This window comes from Lissotriton helveticus, assembly GCF_964261635.1.
Source record: "Lissotriton helveticus chromosome 1_1 unlocalized genomic scaffold, aLisHel1.1 SUPER_1_unloc_52, whole genome shotgun sequence".
Taxonomy (NCBI): Eukaryota; Metazoa; Chordata; class Amphibia; order Caudata; family Salamandridae; genus Lissotriton; species Lissotriton helveticus.
Window position 1 is genome coordinate 659,333 of NW_027611695.1, and position 20,530 is coordinate 679,862.

Consider the following 20,530-nt stretch of genomic DNA (forward strand, 5'->3'; position numbering starts at 1 on the left):
TTTTTGGAAAGTTGGAAATTGGGCCAGAGTTATTACCAAACCACCCAAAAACATTCTGTCTAGGAAAACAGACCTATCTATAACTTCCTAGTGACACCACAACACCACTAGGTAATACTATATATATACACACATTGAAACTAAACGTTTTTAATGAACATCTTAATGTGTCTATTAGCAACTTGAGTTTGTAAAGCTTGCCAATATTACATTTCAGTGCACAGAAAGCTTTACTGAAATGAATTGCCAGAAGCGTTATTCACCTTGAACATTAAGTGACACTGTTACACAATAACAGGGCGCAGCCCCTCCAAGTTGGTGAAATGCATTGATCAGGAAAATAAACACCGCAAAGCAATTTTGACAGGTACAGCCAAAGCTTCAGGAAACCACTTTTGGAGAAAATATCAGCTAGCAGGGTTGCGCAGTTATGAGAAATACTGATGTGAATACAGGACGTAAAAACCTGTATCAGCTGTGGTGCAGGGTGTGGACACCACAAAGGACTGCAGAGTAACTTGTGACCAAACATGTGTCAGGGGCGGTTAAGTCTTGAAAAAGCAGTTTATTGTTTCCTGGAATTACAGTCCCTGTGCAGACATACAAGGCCAGGAAACAACAGCAACTGACTTGCCTAAGGGCAGAAGCTCTTTATGTACACACAATGGAGATGGAGCATGCGCTGCAGTAGAGCAAAGGAAAAATAGAAACAAACACATAGGAAAATAAACACCTACCAAACAGAAAGTGAAGGGAGAATTGAGAGTGAAAGCACAGTGAATGGAGATAGAGGGTGAAGAATGCCTTATAAAGGAAATCTACGTTTTGAACAAGCTGTACATAATTATATTACAACAGAGAGGTTTTAAACAGAGGGACACAAAGAACAGAGCAGGTGAATTTTTAGAGAGAGGACACAACACGCTTGGCGAAGGAAGCAAGTTATCCATAGTAATAAATGGCAAGTTTCACAGGTCCTGGCGCGACGTCCTGTGCCAATTCTGTTTTTTCTTTTCATTCTAGGACTTGGCTGCACGGCGATTGTCAGCATAATATTTTATACATTTTTAACATCCTCATGCTTTTGTTGAATTTGACATAATATTCATGGGTTTGAACCCTTCATATACTAGTGTGGATGTCCACAAAGGCAGAAGAAGAGGAAGAAAAGAGACAATGCAAGTGGAGACGTACAGTTCATCGTTGAAAAAGATTCCAAGAAATTGTTTGTTACCCATTTCTGTAGGTGTTAGAGGCAATGATGCAGTTACCTTTTTTCTCTAGTTCTTTTGGGATTTTAATGTGTATTATGGTATCGTCAGCATGGTGGTAGCCACTGCTGGTGTTGTCGAGGATAGAAGTGAGTTGAGCCATTGTAGGTGGTGAAGAGAGTTGGTCTGAGAGATGAACCCTCAGAAACATCACTGGTCATTGCAGTTAGTTAAATGTGATCTGAGCCACTGGAGTCAAACACATTTGAGCCCAAAAGAGGTCTAAAGTTGAGAAGAGAGAATGATGTAGTTGTGTGTATATAAAGCCGCGAACAGGACTAGGAGGATCAATATGCACCTTTTACGGTGATCCCTGGTCGAGAGGGATGCTTACCTGAGGTTCAATAGGATAGTTTTAATACTTCTTTGGTGCCTGATGACTGGCTAGAAGTCACTATAAAGGATTTAGTAATACTGGTGTAGGCCAGAAATCAGTCTATAATTGGCAAGGACATTCAGGTCACTGGCAGGTGTCTTTGCAAGAGGTGTCATTATAATAGCATGTATGTCTGGGATGTTTCCTACCATCAGAGATGTTTTGACAAATATGGTGATGATTGTCACGAAGGCATATTGGTCATGTTAAATGGTTTTGGCAAAGGAATCCCAGAAGGGGCTTCGGTCTGCAAAGACAATGATCTCATTCTGGCGGATATGGGACATTTATATTAGCGAGCATATTAATGATCTTGCTATTGGAAAACTTCACATCAAATATGTAAAACCAGGATCTGAGGTATATTTCTTTCTCCAAACGTCCCTCAGAACCTGGGTGGAGCCTAGATCCAGCAGAGACTGAAGAGCCTTCGATGTAAGACCTTTATACTTTCTCTGGCCTGAGCCTACCAAATCCACATTCAAATTGATATTGAAATCCCCACACATGATAAGTGGAGTGGCCATAATGATAACTCACAGTTTAACCACACAAACACGGCTGGGTCATCCAAGACTGACCCATATACTGAACATAGTGTAAAACCCTCTTTGGGGAACTGACACTGAGCGATGACCCAGCGCCCTTTTTTGTCTACCCAAACCCTTGGGAACATGCCTCCGCCTTTTCATGCCAAACTTGCAACCCCAGTTTACGTGCTCCTTGTGAAGTACTACCTACCACTTGGTACCCTAAACACTCAACCAGTGTCTTCCTAGGCCCCTCAATGTGTGTCTCTCGCACACATGATGCCTGCCTTGAGACAAAGCATATCAAGGGCTACCCTACGCCTTTTCATGGGATCATTTAACCCATAAATGTTAATAGTTGCAATCTGCAAATAATTTCATAATTTGTGAAAAGCTAATTGTCACCCCCCTTTTGCATGACTGTCCCTGTCTACTTTGATGACCTCCCCTGCCCCTACCCTACCCCACCCCTCCCCCAACCCACCCTACAGCACTCACCCCCTGACCACCCCCACCACAAACGAGCAAATAGGTCAGATCTGACCCCGTTAATGCTACCCACTCCACCTTCCCCAAAGTGCCCACAGGCTCCAACCCTCATGTAAAAACCAGGGCAGAAAAAAAGACAAACGAAGGAAAAGAAAAATTTGGTGGTAAAGATAATATAAGTAAGAAGAAGAAATCCCTCTGTGATTCTCTGAATGCTTATTTTCCTGACAAAATCTTTAATATCAAGAATAACATTCCCCCTCCTTCTGCTCTTTATGTTGACCCCTGCCCGCCAAACCTGCCGCCTTGTTTAACTTCATTCCCCCTCATCACGGAAGTAGGGTTCCGGGAATTACTACTCAAAGTCAAGTCAGGTTCCCCTGCCGATATTTGTCCGGCACGTATTCTACAACCAATCTACTCAGTTTGCATACAGCCCCCGATCACCTTTCTTAACAGCTCCCTCTCACAAGGGGTTGTGACCCCGGCCCTCAAAGTGGCCACCATTGTGCCCATCCTGAAGAAACCAGGTGCCGGTCCAGCTATCTTAACCAACTATCGGCCCATCTCTCTGCTGCCATACCTGGGCAAGGTGCTCGAGCGCCATGTCGCCGCGGTGCTCAGTGCCCATGTAGAGGCTACGGGAGGCTTGTCGACCTGCCAAGCGGGTTTCCGCCCCAAGCACTCCACTGAGTCTGTTGTGGTGTCGGTCCTGAACAACCTCAGGGAGGGCCTGGACCAAAACAAACACCAAGCCCTGGTGCTCCTCGATCTCTCCGCCGCTTTTGATACGGTGGATCACTCCATCTTGCTTTCACGTATCAGAGCGGCGGGAATCGGGGGCTCAGCACTAGTCTGGCTCTCGTCCTTCCTGCGGGATCGCACACAGGCGGTCCGGCTGGGAGAGTTCACGGCAGCCCCTTTGAAGATCACTTGTGGTGTTCCCCAGGGTTCCTCGCTGTCTCCCTTATTGTTCAATCTTTATATCTATCCTCTTATCTTTGCACTTCAGCAGCTGGAGGTCACTGTTTATAACTATGCGGATGACCTCCAGCTTGTCTTTAACCTTTCTTCTTCCCCTCACGCTATTTCTAATTTTCAAACTATTATGATTTTTATCAGGGATTGGATGAGCCACAACCATCTGAAGCTGAACCCAGATAAAACTGAACTGGTGCTCACTGGTGGCTCCTCCAGTCCCTGGAACTCTTCCTTCTGGCCCTCCACTCTTGGTTCCCCTCCTGCTCCCTCTTCCACGGTCAAGACTCTTGGCATAAAAATCAACAACCAGCTTACCCTCCACTCACAAATCAGTTCTGTTGTTTCTTCTTGTTTTCTGATGCTCCGCACTATCCGCACTGTCTCCCGGTTTTTTTCCCCTCTGGCACTTAAACTTATCATGTCTGCCTTGGTGATCACCCGGCTGGATTATGCCAATGCTCTGTATAACGGCATCCCGGCATACAGCCTCCGCAACCTCCAGCTTGTGCAGAACCAAGCAGCCCGGCTGGTGTATGGCCTTCCCCGCTTCCACCACTCTACACCACTGCTGAAAGCGCTGCACTGGTTGCCTGTTCTGCAACGATCTCTCTTCAAGATTGGGTGCATGGTTTTTCAAGCACGGCAGGGAACGGCTCCTGCCTTTATCTCTTCCCTCTTGACAGATTATGTTCCCATTAGACAGCTTCGATCTTCCTCTCAGTCCCTTTTGCAGGTTCCTCGCTACACCAGGAAAAAATGGGGAGGTTCCAATTTCTCAGTCTTGGCCCCCGTATTTTGGAACTCCCTTCCTGACCACCTACGAGCGATAAAACAATACTCCCTTTTCCGCAAGGGCCTGAAAACCTTCTTGTTTGTTCAGGCCTTCCCACACTAACGATTCCCTTCATTCTTGCTCTGCATGCCGCTAAAAGCGCCAAGAAACCATTATGGTGTATGATGCGCTATACAAGCTTTTTAAAAAGAAAAGAAAAAGAAAAGAAAAAAAAAAGAGCCCCCTTCTTAAAGTCTATAGACTGCCGGCTGCAGAAATCCTTACAGAGTTAATATTATGGGAAAGTTTCATTCTAATCCTGGCACCCTGGACCCTCCTTTGATCTCCTTCAGATACCCTTGAGCCTTCATTTCAGACGTACAAATCTGCGTCCTCCCAATAGAGAGGACTTTAAGACGGGCTGGATTTAATAGATATGCTTCACTACCTAGTCCCTGAAAGGATGAAATCAGCTGGCGTAGTCACCATCGCCTTTCCACAGTAGTGTGGCAAAAGTCTGGGTGGACAAAGAACGTATGCACCTCATTGGTGTGCTTGCCTTCTGCTTATTGAATATGGCTTACCGGAGTAGGAAGTTATCAAAGAAAAATAAAACTGCCAGAGGCCATTCAGGTTGTTTTGCCACTTGGTTTTTTCTTAGCTTCATCATAAAACAATGAGCTTGCTGCACTTCAGCGTCCCAGTTCCACTGAGGTAAGTCAGGAAAAACTCTCTTTAGAAGTTTCACCATAATACATCTATCACTCCCCTCAACGTTTTCTGCTAGACCCAGAAACCTTAGATTGCTTCAGTGCTCTCGGTTCTCGTATTCCTCAAGTTCCCACATTACATCCGTCAAGTGTGAATAATGTGCCTCGTTATGCTTTTAGAGTTTCTCGTCTTTCCCCTCTGTTACTCTGGCCCCTTCCTCCACAAGCGTCACCCTCTCCTTCATTTCTGAGCAAGTTTTACTGATTTTCCAAATTGACCCTTGCAATTTTTTGGGCCAGGTGGGCCCAACGATTTTCCAAACGGGCCTCCCCTTGCATTTGCTTTAAGGCGGAGTAAATACGTTCAATAGAGGGAGGTCTTTTGGATCAGGGAAGTTGCCAGAGCCGACTTGTGTTAAGCTTTTTCCTTCCCCGTCCTCACTGTAAACCTGATGGGTAGTAGAATAGTCCCATCTTAGTTTGCCGGCAGTGCTGGTATCCGTGTCTTGGCCGGTTCAGCTTGTTCTGGTCTTCTTTCTCCATTTTTGGGTTTTTGTCGGGGACTACCCCCAGGGCTGACTGATTAGCATCAGTCCATAATTTTTCAGCTCCACGTAAAGTTTAGGCAAGGCTAGACTATTTTTTGTTATTTCCCTAAATCTTTTGCAGGGTAGCCGAATGGAGAAATATCCCATGGTCACGTCAGACCATAACCCGTTGGCCCCTCACCTAGATAAGTTAGGTCAGTCGTGGGGTTGGTCTTTTGAACGGGCTATTTCAGTTTTTATGTAAAAAAACATGGGTAGTGCTCCCGGTGCCTTCAAGGATGGGGTTCGAGGCGAGACTGACTGGTACTCCTCTGGGTGACCTTTATAAAAGGCTGTCACTCACAGAAGCTATGTTGAGGGAAACAGTGGCCTTGGGTATGGAGATTCAGACGGCACAGCTGAAAGTGGCTGTGGCTAAAGCAGCAAAAGTGAGTCCTTGGACAAAGAAGGCCGCAGACAAATTTCTGGCACAGAAATATAAATCTTACGAATATAGTGAGGGTTGGGTCATCTCTTGGCGGTGTGGACTAGGCAAATAACCCAGTCCCATATTCAGGAAGTTCAAGATCCTGTGTCAGGAACAGTCTCGGATCCAGAAAAAATAAAGGCTGCCTTTTAGAGATTTTACCAAAGGTATATACCGAGGATGTGGGAGGGGAGTCTGAGGACTTGATAAGATATCTGAACTCTGTGGTGATGGGGAATATTGGAGAGGAAGACTATGAATATTTAGGTCAACCAATCACTGTGGAAGAAATCGAGTTAGCAACCTCCGCCCTTGCAGCTGGGAAGGCAGCTGGAACGGAACTCATTCTGGGAGAGTTCTAGAAGATTTTGTCCCCCTGCCTCAATAAGTACCTGCTGGAACTTTTACTGATAGTACCGGGAGGGGAGGCGTCACATGGGTCTTGGGCCTTAATAAATATTGTGGTATTCCCAAAATAAGGGATGTCTCCATTAGAACTAGGCTCATACCAGTCGATAACCCTAATGAACAGTGACTCTAAAATCTACTCCAAGATCTTGGCTAGAAGGCCGTCTGGAACAATTAGCAACATCGTGTCTGCTTGGCAACACAGCTTTGATCCGGATCGAGGAACAACTGACCACGTCAGGCAGGTAATTACACTTTGACGCAGCGGCAGTGAAGGGAGACTCTATGGTGTCAATACACTTGGATGTTGAAAAAGCATTTGACAGGGTCTCCTGGCACTGTCTCTGATCGAGCAGATGGGTTTAGGGGCCAGGCTTTAAATTGCCTTGAAAGCATTGTATCAGCAGCTCAAAGCTAGGATTTCCATTATGGAAGGCCAGTCGGAACTTATTAAAAAACAGTGAGGTACTAGACAGGATGTTCCTGCTCTACCTTGTTATTTGCCTTGTATATTGATCCATTGATACGGAGGATAGTAAAAAAATGTTTATTTAGCCTATTAGATATATTGGAAAAGAAAAATACTGGTCGATGACTTGGCAGTAGTTACTACAGATCCCAGGGAATCATTAAGAGAAATAAATGAAGAGGCTGAGCAGTTCAGCAGATTTTCTGGATATCCATTAAATCAGGACAAGAGCCAAATTGTTAAATAAACTGAAGTGGAATGGGAGGATTGGCGTCTGGTAGAGGGGGTTACCTATTTGGGGGTAAAAATCATACTTGAAGTAGATAAAATTATACAGACAAATTTGGATCCATTAATAAAAAGTACAAGGGTAGAAATTGGCAGAATAAACAACTTATAAATGTCATTAATAGGTAGAATCAATTTGATCAAGATGATTTTTTTGCCTAAAATACTCTACTTTTTTAGGCCCATCCCTCTTGAAGTAGGGAACCAATGGTTTAAGGTTATTGATAGAACGATCTCTCGATGTTTGTGGGCTTATACTAGGCCTATAAAGGTGCTGAAATATGTGACCCTCCTGAGAGAGCGCAGGGGTTAGCGGTACCTAATATAACAATCTATTACTGGGTCACTGCCCTGCAACAGATGTCTATTTTGTTGGGGATAAAATGAGAGGCTTATCAAAGTCCTAATCCCGTACAAGCTTCTGATTTGGGATGCAGCATGGGGTGTACTTTGGAGGCAGCTTCAGTATGGATACTGTAAAAGAGTTTGTTTTAAGACCCTCCATTGTTTGTTCAAAATATGGGCCGCGGTCCGGAAGAAAGTAGGGCTGGGTTGGCTGAACTTTTACACTGCATTACCAAAAAACTTTAATCTCCCGGTAATTTCTGGGGACTCTTATAGGAATTGTTTGAGACCCTACGGCACAGGTTTAATCTAGGGCATCACAAGCTTTTTAAATATCTTCAGCTATGTGATTTTTTTTACTGAAAAAAGCAGAGGAGCAAAGGTATTTCTAAGGTTGAACTGGTGGATAGAGTCGATTAGCAAACCCTCCATCGGGAAGCTTTATCAGTTGCCAGATGATATAGAAAAGCTGATAAAGTTGTGGGAAGAGAAGGTTCAAGCAGGAACAGACGTCCTCTCGGAGTTCAGAAATCTGGCACAGACAATCTTAAGTTTTACCTTTCTCAAGTACAGCATTTTAAAACAGATTGCAAGTTGCACTACACTCTGGGGAAAATACCTAATTGGGGTGGAACCAGAAACGAGCATTGTACCGGATGCCATTCATACGGGACGCGTTTGATACGCTGTTTGCAACCTGCCCAGCCCTAGGGGGCCTGACTGGAGACATTACTGAGTTCCTGGAGGGAAGACTCGGACCAAGTATAGTACAGAGCCCACAACTTATATTACCTGGGATTAGTAAAGAATCAATCAATAGCCAGGCACAGGCATTTGTGTTTATTGAAATGATGTATTTTCGGCTAAGCTTGGCTACGGCATGGTAAGGCCTCTCTGCACCATTGATCCAACAATGGCTCGCTCGCCTAATGGCTATTTATCATACGGTAGTGGCAGTATATGCAAAAAAAGGAGAGGGGGCAAGGAGGTATGGGTCAAGGGTATGGGCACCTCTGACGGGTGGGTGGCTACACTAGAAGAGGGATAGTAGAGCACCTTTCTATTCACTATAAGATGTGGGAATGTTATGTTATGGGGGAGGAGACAGAATACTATCAGGAGAATAAATGCGTTTTCAGCTGCCTCCTACACAACTGGGTCCTGGATGGAGCATAACGCAAGAGGGAGGGCGTTCCAGGCAGTCGTTGCCTTCACCGAGAAGGAGCTGCTCCCAATTCTCTGAAACTTAAAACGAGGGACCAAAGCATAGCAGAGGGACGAGGACCGCAGAGAACGTACAGGAACATAAAAAGAGAAACGCCTCTGTAAGTAAAGAGGGCCACAGCCATGAAGGGCACGATGGACCAGAGTTAAAGATTTAAATTTTACTCTATCCAGCATGGTGTGGTATATAAATAAATAATACCGGGACTATTTTTGACTATATTAACAATAACAGATAGCTCAATAAATAAGAGGCAGGATCCGATGTGTCCGAGTCAGAAGGATTTATTCAGGCAAAAGGGAAGGGACTGGAACGGGACAGCCTGAAATAAAACAGGAAGGACGGAAGGCAGCTGCAATGCTTCATCGACAGTGCATCATATATATAGTAATACATTTCCAATACATTACATACAGTAGGCGTAACTTATGACAAACATATGATAAGAGTGCATGCGTGGAGAAAGAAAGGCGTGTACAGGGCGTGTATCAAGACATGTGGTATGAAACGTCACAGAAGTGTCATAAATGGGGCGGAAACATGGAGGGGGCTACCTGAGAGCAGCTGGGACCTTTAACCTAGTGGTGCGTGCAAACGGGCAATGACGTGTTACCAGGGAGAACTGGGGGCTATGACTTCTGCGCTAGAAGAAGAGACTAAAGTCTGCGGTGTCAGGACGACATGTACCTATGGCATATCTGGTATCTGGTGTTTGGAGTACATGTTGATAGAATCCAAAAGTTATCAGGGCAAAGGCTACTTGACACTAAGACTGGAGCATGCATTATTCTACATGTATTGCGTGTGCTAGGAATATTCTATGAATATTAATACAGTATTTCTCTTACATGGAGACAGAAAGACTAGACCATAGCTGGAACTGTTGATGCAGCTCAGTAGCTTAGGAATGCAGAGAAGGAGGGCTGGACTGATAACTAGAAGCATAACATACTCTTGGCAGACAGGCAGGCAGAGCCAGGCCGGGCCGGGCACCACGAGGCAGGAAATAAGTGAAGGGTCAGGGATGCAGGTGGGGGCTGCATCGCTCCTCGGAGTGGATTCAGGAGACTGGAGCTTAAATCTGATGTCCGGGCCCTTTTGAGGCCTAGGAACGGGGATAATGCGATGAATTAACGTGCACACTGTGAAACATGGCAACATAGGCCTAATACTCGTTGCTTTCACGAGAACTGGAAACTGGCATACTAGAGTTGGACACAACTGTAATTACGTCTTTAATCGATCATAGGGGATACATGCATATCGATCATGCACATATAGCATAGAGTGGGGAACACGTAGGCACATACAACATGGCAAAATTTACTTTTCCACATTCCCTCCTTGTGCCCTACGTTTCCATCAGGAAACATCAATATTCATGATACCATCTATCTGTTCATATAGCATCATTTGCTCGTCTCGAATTGTCTTGGAACGGGACTTAGGACTAGGAATACAAGAGGTAGCACACATGCCGCAAATCGCAGGGCCACATTGTAAACAGAGGCAGCAACTGAATATGATCATTACTGCTATACCTAGGAATGACAATACTTTCCATCCCCAGGCAGATATGATACTCCAGAGCCAACCGGACCATGTCCAGGTGCCTGGATTCTGGTGTAACTGATGGGCAATTTTATGAAGTCTGGTTATAGCTGAATAAACAGACGGCGCGTTATTAGGAATGAAAATGCAGCAACTAGATCCGATGACTCTACAAGCTCCTCCTCTATCGGCCAGTATGACGTCAAGAACGAGACGATTTTGGAGCACAACAAAACGCATAGCAGATTGCTCTTCGGTTAAGTTACCTAGAGCGGAAGTAGTCTCATTCACTACTGCTTCAAGGGTTCTGGTTAACCTACGTATTAACTTACTATTCTGGACAGGTCCTATAAAGAAAAAGAAGCCTTTATTGAAGTCTTGATATTGTTCTAGAGCAGTTTCAGTTTGATCGACAATTGGGGACTCAGTCTCCCTTCTATGTCTAACGTGTACTAGATGTGTGTTTCTGTGATAATCAGATGGTGCTAGGAAAACTGGTGGCAGTAGGAAGGCAATATAACATGTTCCATCCCAATCGAGGGGCAGACGAACATATGCGGTCTGACCACAAACAAAATAAGAATGACGTGAGGCTTTGAAAATAGATTTCCCACTGTCACTATACTCGACCACAGTAGTACAATCACTATGTCCTACATGTGCGGAACCATTCTTTCTGACACATAATTCGCCTTTGACTGGTAGTACTGAAATGGCAGGCAAATCTGGAGTAGTATCGGACTGAACATTTAAAACCATGAAATTCGAGGAATAATTACCTAAATCATATACTTCATTTTCTAAATCTAACCCTGTTCTATGGGAAAGACCTTGTTTGTCTGGGAAACATGTTCGATTCAAAAGGGACATATCAGTTGAGGATGACGTTAACGTGGACCATGCTCCACACGAACCATTATGAGAAAACGGATAGGGAAAGAGTGGCAGAACTCCCTTCGGTGTCTGGAAAGGGGGGAGTCGACCACACACCCAACAATTAGTGGCATTGCTGGTCTGGTGTGAATAGTGCAACATTCGGATAAAAGTGTTGTTACGCATAGCAAGACGATAGGATAACTCGTGAGGAGGCAGATCACTAAATGTGTGCTCTACTGTAACATTAGAAAACATATGTACATGTGAAATAGGAAAACATAAATGTAACGCATAACTTAAGCATGTAACCATAAGACTTAAGATCAATAAAAAGAATAGAACGATAATACATCTTTTAGAGTTTTGACTAACTCTCTCACTGTGTGGGTCTATCTCATACATGTCAGGAACCTGTCTAACCGTTTCACCCGAGAGGGACTTAGACAATTAAACTGGCTGACTTATTTTACTAGACCGGAGTTTTGCTTTATACTCCTGCTGCGGAGTTTTCTCTAACAGGGGTACTTTAGATTCATTTTCGGGGCAGTCCTTGAATACGGGGCAGTCTTTGAGGAATGTTTTAGGTTTTAATCCATGGAATTTTTTAACGTGGCTCATATGTAGCCACCCTTTACGATTTTCCAGCTTTACTGCAGTCCGGGTGGTAAGGAGGACAAGACGGGGCTGCTTCCAACGGGGCTCCAGCGGACTTGAACGATCAAAATTTCGCACCAGGACAAAATCCCCCGGAACGACTTCATGCGGTTTCACTTCGGTGTTGTCTGGAAATGCAGCGGCAACCTGTGAACGACAAGATTGTAGTGCAGACATCAAGGAGGCAAGGTAATCTGTCAGCATATTACTGTCAACATCGGTTATGCTACGGGGTCTAGGAGTACCCCACATGTTAGGGGGGCGGCCAAATACTATCTCGTAGGGAGATAGACCTGAACGGGAGTGAGCGACCATTCTCATGTAGAATAGGGCAACTGGCAGTGCTATTATCCAATCTACACCTTTCTCTGCACATACTTTGGCGATGCGGATTTTCAAAGTCTGGTTATGTCTCTCTACGAGACCGGCTGCTTCAGGATGGCGTACACAATGGAACTTCTACTGGTACCCTAACAGAAGGGAAACTTGTTTCATGAGCTCGGATGAGAATGGCTGACCGTTATCTGAATACACGACCCTAGGTAGTCCATAGCGAGGAAAGAACTCACGAACCAACTGCCTGGCAGTGGTCGCGGCTGTGTAATCTGGAACTGGATATGCTTCTGTCCACCTGGACAAAGCACATACAACTACGAGGACATACTTGAAACCTCGACATCGCTCCATCTGAATATAATCCATCTGGAGGACTTCAAAAGGGTGGTCAGGAGGATGAAATCCACCTTGTTCCACCGGGACACTTTTACCTGGATTGAACTGACAACATATCATACAGGTACGTACTTTCTGCTTGGCTGCTGCTCGTAAATGCTTGTTGAACCAGAGGTTCTGGATACTGTCTAACATGGCTTTTTCTCCTAAATGTGCTGGACTATGTGCGGTGTTAATAATGATTTGAACCATAGAGTCGGGGAGAAACCATGTGGCTTTTCCCTTTGTCAACCATCCTTGATCTGTCTGGACCCCTCCTTGTTCGGACCATTTCTTGATTTCATCGGGAGTAGCATGTAACTGTATATCTAGAACATCTTGTGTAGGGTCCTTAACTGTCATACAAGTAGTCTGTTCTGGAGTGAGTGTCTGTGTCGTGTTAACTGGAATGTCTGGAGTCTGAGCTGTAAGCTTGGCTGTTCGATCTGCTAGATCGTTACCCTGGGAAATGATGTCAGTGACTTTCGTATGTGCCTTGCACTTCATGATAGCTGTCGGTAAATGTATTGCATCTAACAGAGCTTGAATGAGGAGACCATGCTGAATCTTGGTTCCATGAGAAGTCATGAAACCTCTCTCCTGCCAGAGCACTCCAAAGTCGTGTACGACTCCGAATGCATAACGTGAATCTGTGTATATGTTAACCTTCAAGTTCTTGGCACGTATGCAGGCTTGGGTCAGAGCGATGAGCTCTGCTGCTTGAGCAGACAGGGTGTCAATACGATGTGTTTCTATAACTTCGGTTTCAGTAGTCACTGCATACGCGGCTACTAGTTCTCCTGTACTTGTTCTCATACATGAACCATCCACATAAAGTGTCAGGTCGGGATCAGGTAATGCAATGTCTGTCAAGTCTTGTCTAGGCTTTGTCATGGTGTTAACAACTTCCACACAGTCATGTGTGGCAGAATTTGAAGTAACTGACGGTAACAGTGTAGCTGGATTTAAAATGTTGCAGCGTCTAATTTCTATGTGTGGTTGAAACAGTGTCAGTTCATAACCTGTTAAACGTGCAATTGTCAAGTGCTGAGTCTGTGTTCGGTTTAAAAGAACTTCCACGGAGTGTGGAACTTGTACTGTCAGGGAGTGTCCTAACACTATGGAATCACTCTGTCTGATAGCTAGAGCTGTGGCTGCAACTGACTTGAGGCACGCAGGCGGAGCCTGGGCCACTGGATCTAATGTGCTAGAAAAATAAGCACAGGGCTTGTATTGTCCTGCTTGATCTTGTGTGAGAACAGATAATGCAGTACCATCACGTTCTGTAACAAAAAGTGTAAAAGGCTTACTGTAGTTTGGTGTTGCTAGAACGGGTGCATTACATAAAGCTTTCTTTAACTCATTAAAAACAAGTGTATGTTCCTGGGTCCAAGGGAGGACAGTCGATGCGGCTGCCTCCTGTGTCGTTAACTGTATCAGTGGCTTGGCTAGAAATGCATACTGAGGAATCCATTGTCTGCAGTAAGAAGTGAGGCCGATAAAAGCTCGTACCTCCTTCTGTGTCTTGGGCTGTGGAAGACATGCTATTAACTGGATACGGTCAGGTGTCAACTGCCTACCCCTCTTGGACAGTAAGTGTCCTAAGTAGACCACTTGCTGGACACAGAATTGCAATTTGGAAGGGGACACCTTGTGCCCCATCTCGGCTAGAAAATACAGAACTGTAAGTGACGCACACTCGCAGTCACGTTCAGAACGGGCTGTGATCAGTAGATCATCGACATACTGGAGCAGGGCAGTGTCAGTTGGCATGTGAATGTTGTCTAGTTGTCTCTTAAGTGCTTGACTGTAAATGCTAGGACTTTCTGTGAAACCTTGAGGTGCTCGTGTGAATTTATAGCTTCTTCCATTTAAACAGAATCCGAAAAGGAACTGGCTGTCTGGATGAATGGGGACACTGAAAAATGCGTTCTTGAGATCGATGACTGTAAAGAATGTGGCTTCAGAATCAATGGCTGTCAATAGTGAGGAAATATCTGGGACCACTGGGTACTGAGGTATAATACACTTATTAAGTTCTCGAAGGTCAATCACTAATCGATAAACTGGAGGTGCATTTAGATCAGTACGTTTCAGGACTGGAATGATAGGAGAATTACATACATTGGAGGTAGTTTCTACAACCACTCCTTGAACAATAAGCTCGTCAATAATTTTGGATAAGGCTGCTACAGCCTCAGGTGGCAATTTGTACTGTCTGATTCGTGGTAATACAACACCTTGCTTTAGAGTCACACGATGGGGTGTGATATGCATACAACCTACATCAGTTGGACCTTGCGCCCATAAATGCTGTGGTACATTCAATAATCTTGGATCAAAATCACGTAATACATAATGACCTTTGAAATCACGCAAGAACAGGCGGACCCCTTCTGGGGAACAGCATATGACTGCTCCTAATTCTTTTAAAGTCTTAATGCCTAACAGATTTTCTGGACAAGATTTTGTGAGTAACAAATCTGTAGTTCGGGACAATGGACCAACCTCTAGAGTAACTGGTTTCGATATTTCATTAACAATAGGCTTTCCTGAAAATCCAAGGGAAACATTTCTAGAGCCTGAGAGTGGAGCCCCTGGAACCTCGTCATGACTGATGGTAGTCCTACTTGCCCCTGTATCAATCAGAAACTTTCTGTCTCTCCCCAATACTTGACTATGTACATAGGGACCCTCTTGATCTACAGGTATCTCGATGAGAGGCAAGCCTACCTCCCTCTCTAGGCTGTTTCATGAATATGGCTGATAATCTGGATACTCTGACTGTGCATACTGGTACATCTGCTGTGTAACATGCTGTGTTGCAGCTATAGGCTGCGGTGCTGTAACTGACTGTTGTGCATTCTGTGGTGGCTGGGAAGTCTGTGAAACTTGTTCTTGTCTAGGCGGACGTGGTCTCTCTTTAGTTTTACCAGTAGCTATGTTGTGTTTCAGAACTGCACATTCGTTTATAAAATGACCTGGCTGTTTACAGTAATTGCATGTCCCTTTAACGGGAACTGCAGGATGAATGGCTTGATTCGGATTTCTCTTCTGACTGTCTTGTGGAACAGACTGTGCAACTAGTACTTTCATTTTCGTGTCTTTCATACGTCTCCTTTCGTGTTCCTACTCTTCCCTGATTCTGTTCTGGTGGTACTGGAGCATCTGGAGCATCTGTGACGGAGAATTCGCTTGCCAGGTACCTTCGACTTTCAGGACTCGATTTTTAACTTGTGGACTTGAATTCTCGACTAGTTTGGTAACAAAAAGATGAGGGTATGATTCACTACTTGTTTTCAGACCACTATTAATAATAAAACATTTCTCAAATCTAGAATAAAAATCACTAGTATCTTCGTCTTGTTTCTGTTTACAGGCTGAGATGGCATCCCAATCCTCCTTTTTCGTGGCTAGTAATCTTGGCAAAACTTGTATTAATAACTCGGGCAATTCTTTAGCTTTATCCCCAAGACCGGTACCTGGTACTCGTATATTATCTTCAGTTTCTAGAGCTGTCCAATCTATCTTTTTCTCTCCCACCTCCCATTCTTTTTCTTTGAGTTTTTCATATATGCCCGCAGGCAACAGGACCTTTAGCATTTTAATGATATCAGGATACGTGTATTCTCCCATACGGAGCATGTCCTTTAATTCACGGTGGAACCCTGCTGGATCTTTGTCGTGACAGGGAATTAACTTTTTCATCTCTAAGAGTTCCATCTTTGTGATAGGGGTGTAAACAAATACTCGTTCTAGACCACCACCCTCTTTCTTGACTGGATGTACTTCTCGTAACGGATTCTGTCTGTCTATGTAGAATGATTTACTTTCTGGGGGTGAGACGTGAACAAAATGTGGATTCAAAAACGTTCGGTATTTGTGGCGCTGTTCTAGAATGATGCTAATTAAATCGGTACCTAGACCTTTCCATCTGTATTGGAGTAACTCGTTCAATATATCGTGTAGAGGACCCGGACATCAGAATGTTGTTCCTCATACAGTGTAATGAGGTGCTGGATCATATACATACCCACCAGTCGCTGTTCGGCCGGGGGCAGTTTCAGAAACATTTGGGCCACTATTTCGTCTGGAAAAGTGGTAGAATCAGTAGTCCACCGGACTGCTGATCGGGCTAGTTCTTGTTCATGCATTGTACTAAGCTCGCTATAACCTATCCGTAACTTCAGAATGTGATCGGTAGCTTGGAATACTTGCTCAAGAGAACACTGTTCTGGTGCTGGAGGAGGAAAAGCTTTCTTGTAATCTGGGCGTGAATGTCGGTCGGAAAGTCTAGTTCTACCTACATACGCTATCCTGGAGGGATTCTCGTCGTCTACCTCTTCAGTAGAAGATTCATTCTCTTTCTAGGTTGCTTGCCTTGCTTCTTGTTTTTCGTGTAACTTTATGATTTCCCTACGGATTTTCTTGTACATACTCTTTATACAGTTCTGTGTCTTGTGTTTTCCCTCGGCTATATTGTCACTCCACCTGGTCAGGACTTTCATTTCTTCTTGATCTTTTTCTGGAGTATCGTGCTCTCTTATTAAACAGTTAATCAAAAACTTTAGAAGCATGAGCTGAGTCTCGACTTTTCTTTGAACCATGGCTTCGTGAATACTTTCTGGATTCACTCCTGTACGGATAAAATGATATATTCTGTCTAGATGTTCTCCCATATCGGGCAGGGTGTCCAAATAGTCGACAACCCGTCTTAAACGTAATGAATATATGACCATATGACCTTCGCCTGGAACTGGATCATAACGGCATTCAGTAAGTGCTCGCTTGATATCTGCGTATGTAGTCATTTTTGGCGTACGCTGTAACGCTAGTTCATGTAGCGTCAGCCGTCTGGTTTGAGGCGGGGTACGAAGAGAACCTCCCCCCGCGGCTCCTAAACTAGAATCGTCGGTGTGTACTGTACGTGCTGGTAGAGTGACTGGCAAAGCGGGTACATGTACTGTGGGCTGGGCCGGGGGTGCTGTAATGGGTGCTGTAACATGAACTGAACCCACGGAACCAGCGGCTGGAGGAACAGGAATTACATTATTAACGGGAACAGGCGGAATAGGATTTGTATATTCTGGGACTGTATCGTCCAAATAGGACGAGAGAAAAATATCAGCTGCGGTCGGTTTGTGACGTAGCTTAATCGGGACCAATGGCGGCGGAAAATTACAGGGTGCTTCCGGGGTTGCTTTTGGCAAGCCCTCGGCAAGAAGAGGATACATGCCTTTAATAAGGGCATTTCTCTGTCTGTCTGACTGTTCTGTTTTAACTCGTTCACCTTCTTCGATTAATTCCCTATCCTGGGTTTTTCCTGCGGATTCCCTACTTAATTCGGTTTTTCTGAATTCTTTTTCGGTTCTTTTATTAGATTCTTTGCGCCATAACTCGATGGCATCTTTCTGGGACTGTCTGGCTTTCTTTTTCCATAATGCTTCTTCTACTCGCATGATGCACTCGGCATCCCATGTACCTGATATGGGCCATCTATATTGCTGTTCTAGTTCCTTGGTATAATCCGCCCATAAGTCTAGATATATAATGGCATCTAAGCCATGCTTGTGATACATAAAATGTCCTGGACTGTCCCTAGGAGGGACAGGGACTGCTTCTTCGAGCAACCCTTTTCTGGTCTTTAACTGACGTAATTTCGAGAATAAAGGCATTACTAGAATATACTTGGAACACAATACACAATAATCACAGTAATAAAACAGCGAACAAAGCACTCATACCACGACATAAAAATACATGAATAACAATTCGAACAGAATATTACCTGATACACTGAAAACAGAACACATGAATTTCTCGAGAACGAAACTTACTAGAATTACTGGATGCACTGCTAAAACAGTACAGAACATACCGGTCCCATAAAGAGACACGTCAGGACCCGTATCCACCTAGGTGAATACTTCGTACTGGATCTGCGTACCCAAACCCATCGGACCAGGAACAAACTAATGCTCCTGTCTAGATACTTCCCCTGCGACGGTACTCACCGGGAAAGCAGAAACTGGAAGGCCTCGGACTGGACTGGACTGCTACGACGTCGGACTACGAACTTCGGAAACTTCGGTTACAGGTGGGCCTCCGGATACTTCGGACCTTGCTCTCTCGGCTTGGGCTCTGGTCGGGACGAACCGCATTCCACACCGCTTCGTCTGGATGTCGGACCGCAGACGCCGTTTCCTCCGTGGGCCTGAGGGAGACTTGAAGCAGAAATATCTGCCGGTGCGCAGTAGAGTTCCGTCACGGCTGTAGAGGGTCAGGGGACCTGCGTGGCATCGCCAGCGCGTGAGGAAGGGGCTCGTCCCTATTCGGGCGCCATTATGTGGTATATAAATAAATAATACCGGGACTATTTTTGACTATATTAACAATAACAGATAGCTCAATAAATAAGAGGCAGGATCCGATGTGTCCGAGTCAGAAGGATTTATTCAGGCAAAAGGGAAGGGACTGGAACGGGACAGCCTGAAATAAAACAGGAAGGACGGAAGGCAGCTGCAATGCTTCATCGACAGTGCATCATATATATAGTAATACATTTCCAATACATTACATACAGTAGGCGTAACTTATGACAAACATATGATAAGAGTGCATGCGTGGAGAAAGAAAGGCGTGTACAGGGCGTGTATCAAGACATGTGGTATGAAACGTCACAGAAGTGTCATAAATGGGGCGGAAACATGGAGGGGGCTACCTGAAAGCAGCTGGGACCTTTAACCTAGTGGTGCGTGCAAACGGGCAATGACGTGTTACCAGGGAGAACTGGGGGCTATGACTTCTGCGCTAGAAGAGGAGACTAAAGTCTGCGGTGTCAGGACGACATGTACCTATGGCATATCTGGTATCTGGTGTTTGGAGTACATGTTGATAGAATCCAAAAGTTATCAGGGCAAAGGCTACTTGACACTAAGACTGGAGCATGCATTATTCTACATGTATTGCGTGTGCTAGGAATATTCTATGAATATTAATACAGTATTTCTCTTACATGGAGACAGAAAGACTAGACCATAGCTGGAACTGTTGATGCAGCTCAGTAGCTTAGGAATGCAGAGAAGGAGGGCTGGACTGATAACTAGAAGCATAACATACTCTTGGCAGACAGGCAGGCAGAGCCAGGCCGGGCCGGGCACCGCGAGGCAGGAAATAAGTGAAGGGTCAGGGATGCAGGTGGGGGCTGCATCGCTCCTCGGAGTGGATTCAGGAGACTGGAGCTTGAATCTGATGTCCGGGCCCTTTTGAGGCCTAGGAACGGGGATAATGCGATGAATTAACGTGCACACTGTGAAACATGGCAACATAGGCCTAATACTTGTTGCTTTCACGAGAACTGGAAACTGGCATACTAGAGTTGGACACAACTGTAATTGCGTCTTTAATCGATCATAGGGGATACATGCATATCGATCATGCACATATAGCATAGAGTGGGGAACACGTAGGCACATACAACATGGCAAAATTTACTTTTCCACAATGGGAAGCCAGTGAAGATAGCGTAGCTGTTGGCGGATACTGTTTCTAGCCAGAATGCCCAAAAGAAGTCTGGCTGCTGTATTCTGGACCACATGTAGTTTTTTCATCAGGTACCCAGGAACACCAGCATAAAGAGCATTGGCATGGGAATGGGGGTCAATTTGGTACATTTTTCCGCAGGTGTCTTCTACGTGGGAAAGATAGCAATATATGTATACATGTTTGATCTGTGTATAAGATGTGACATGAATTAATCTTAAGAATGGACTGTCCACTTGGAGGGGTGCGTTAAAAGTAAGCTATAAAATGTGCAATAAAGATATGTTTAAAAGAAAAAAGGAAAACATCAAGTTATTC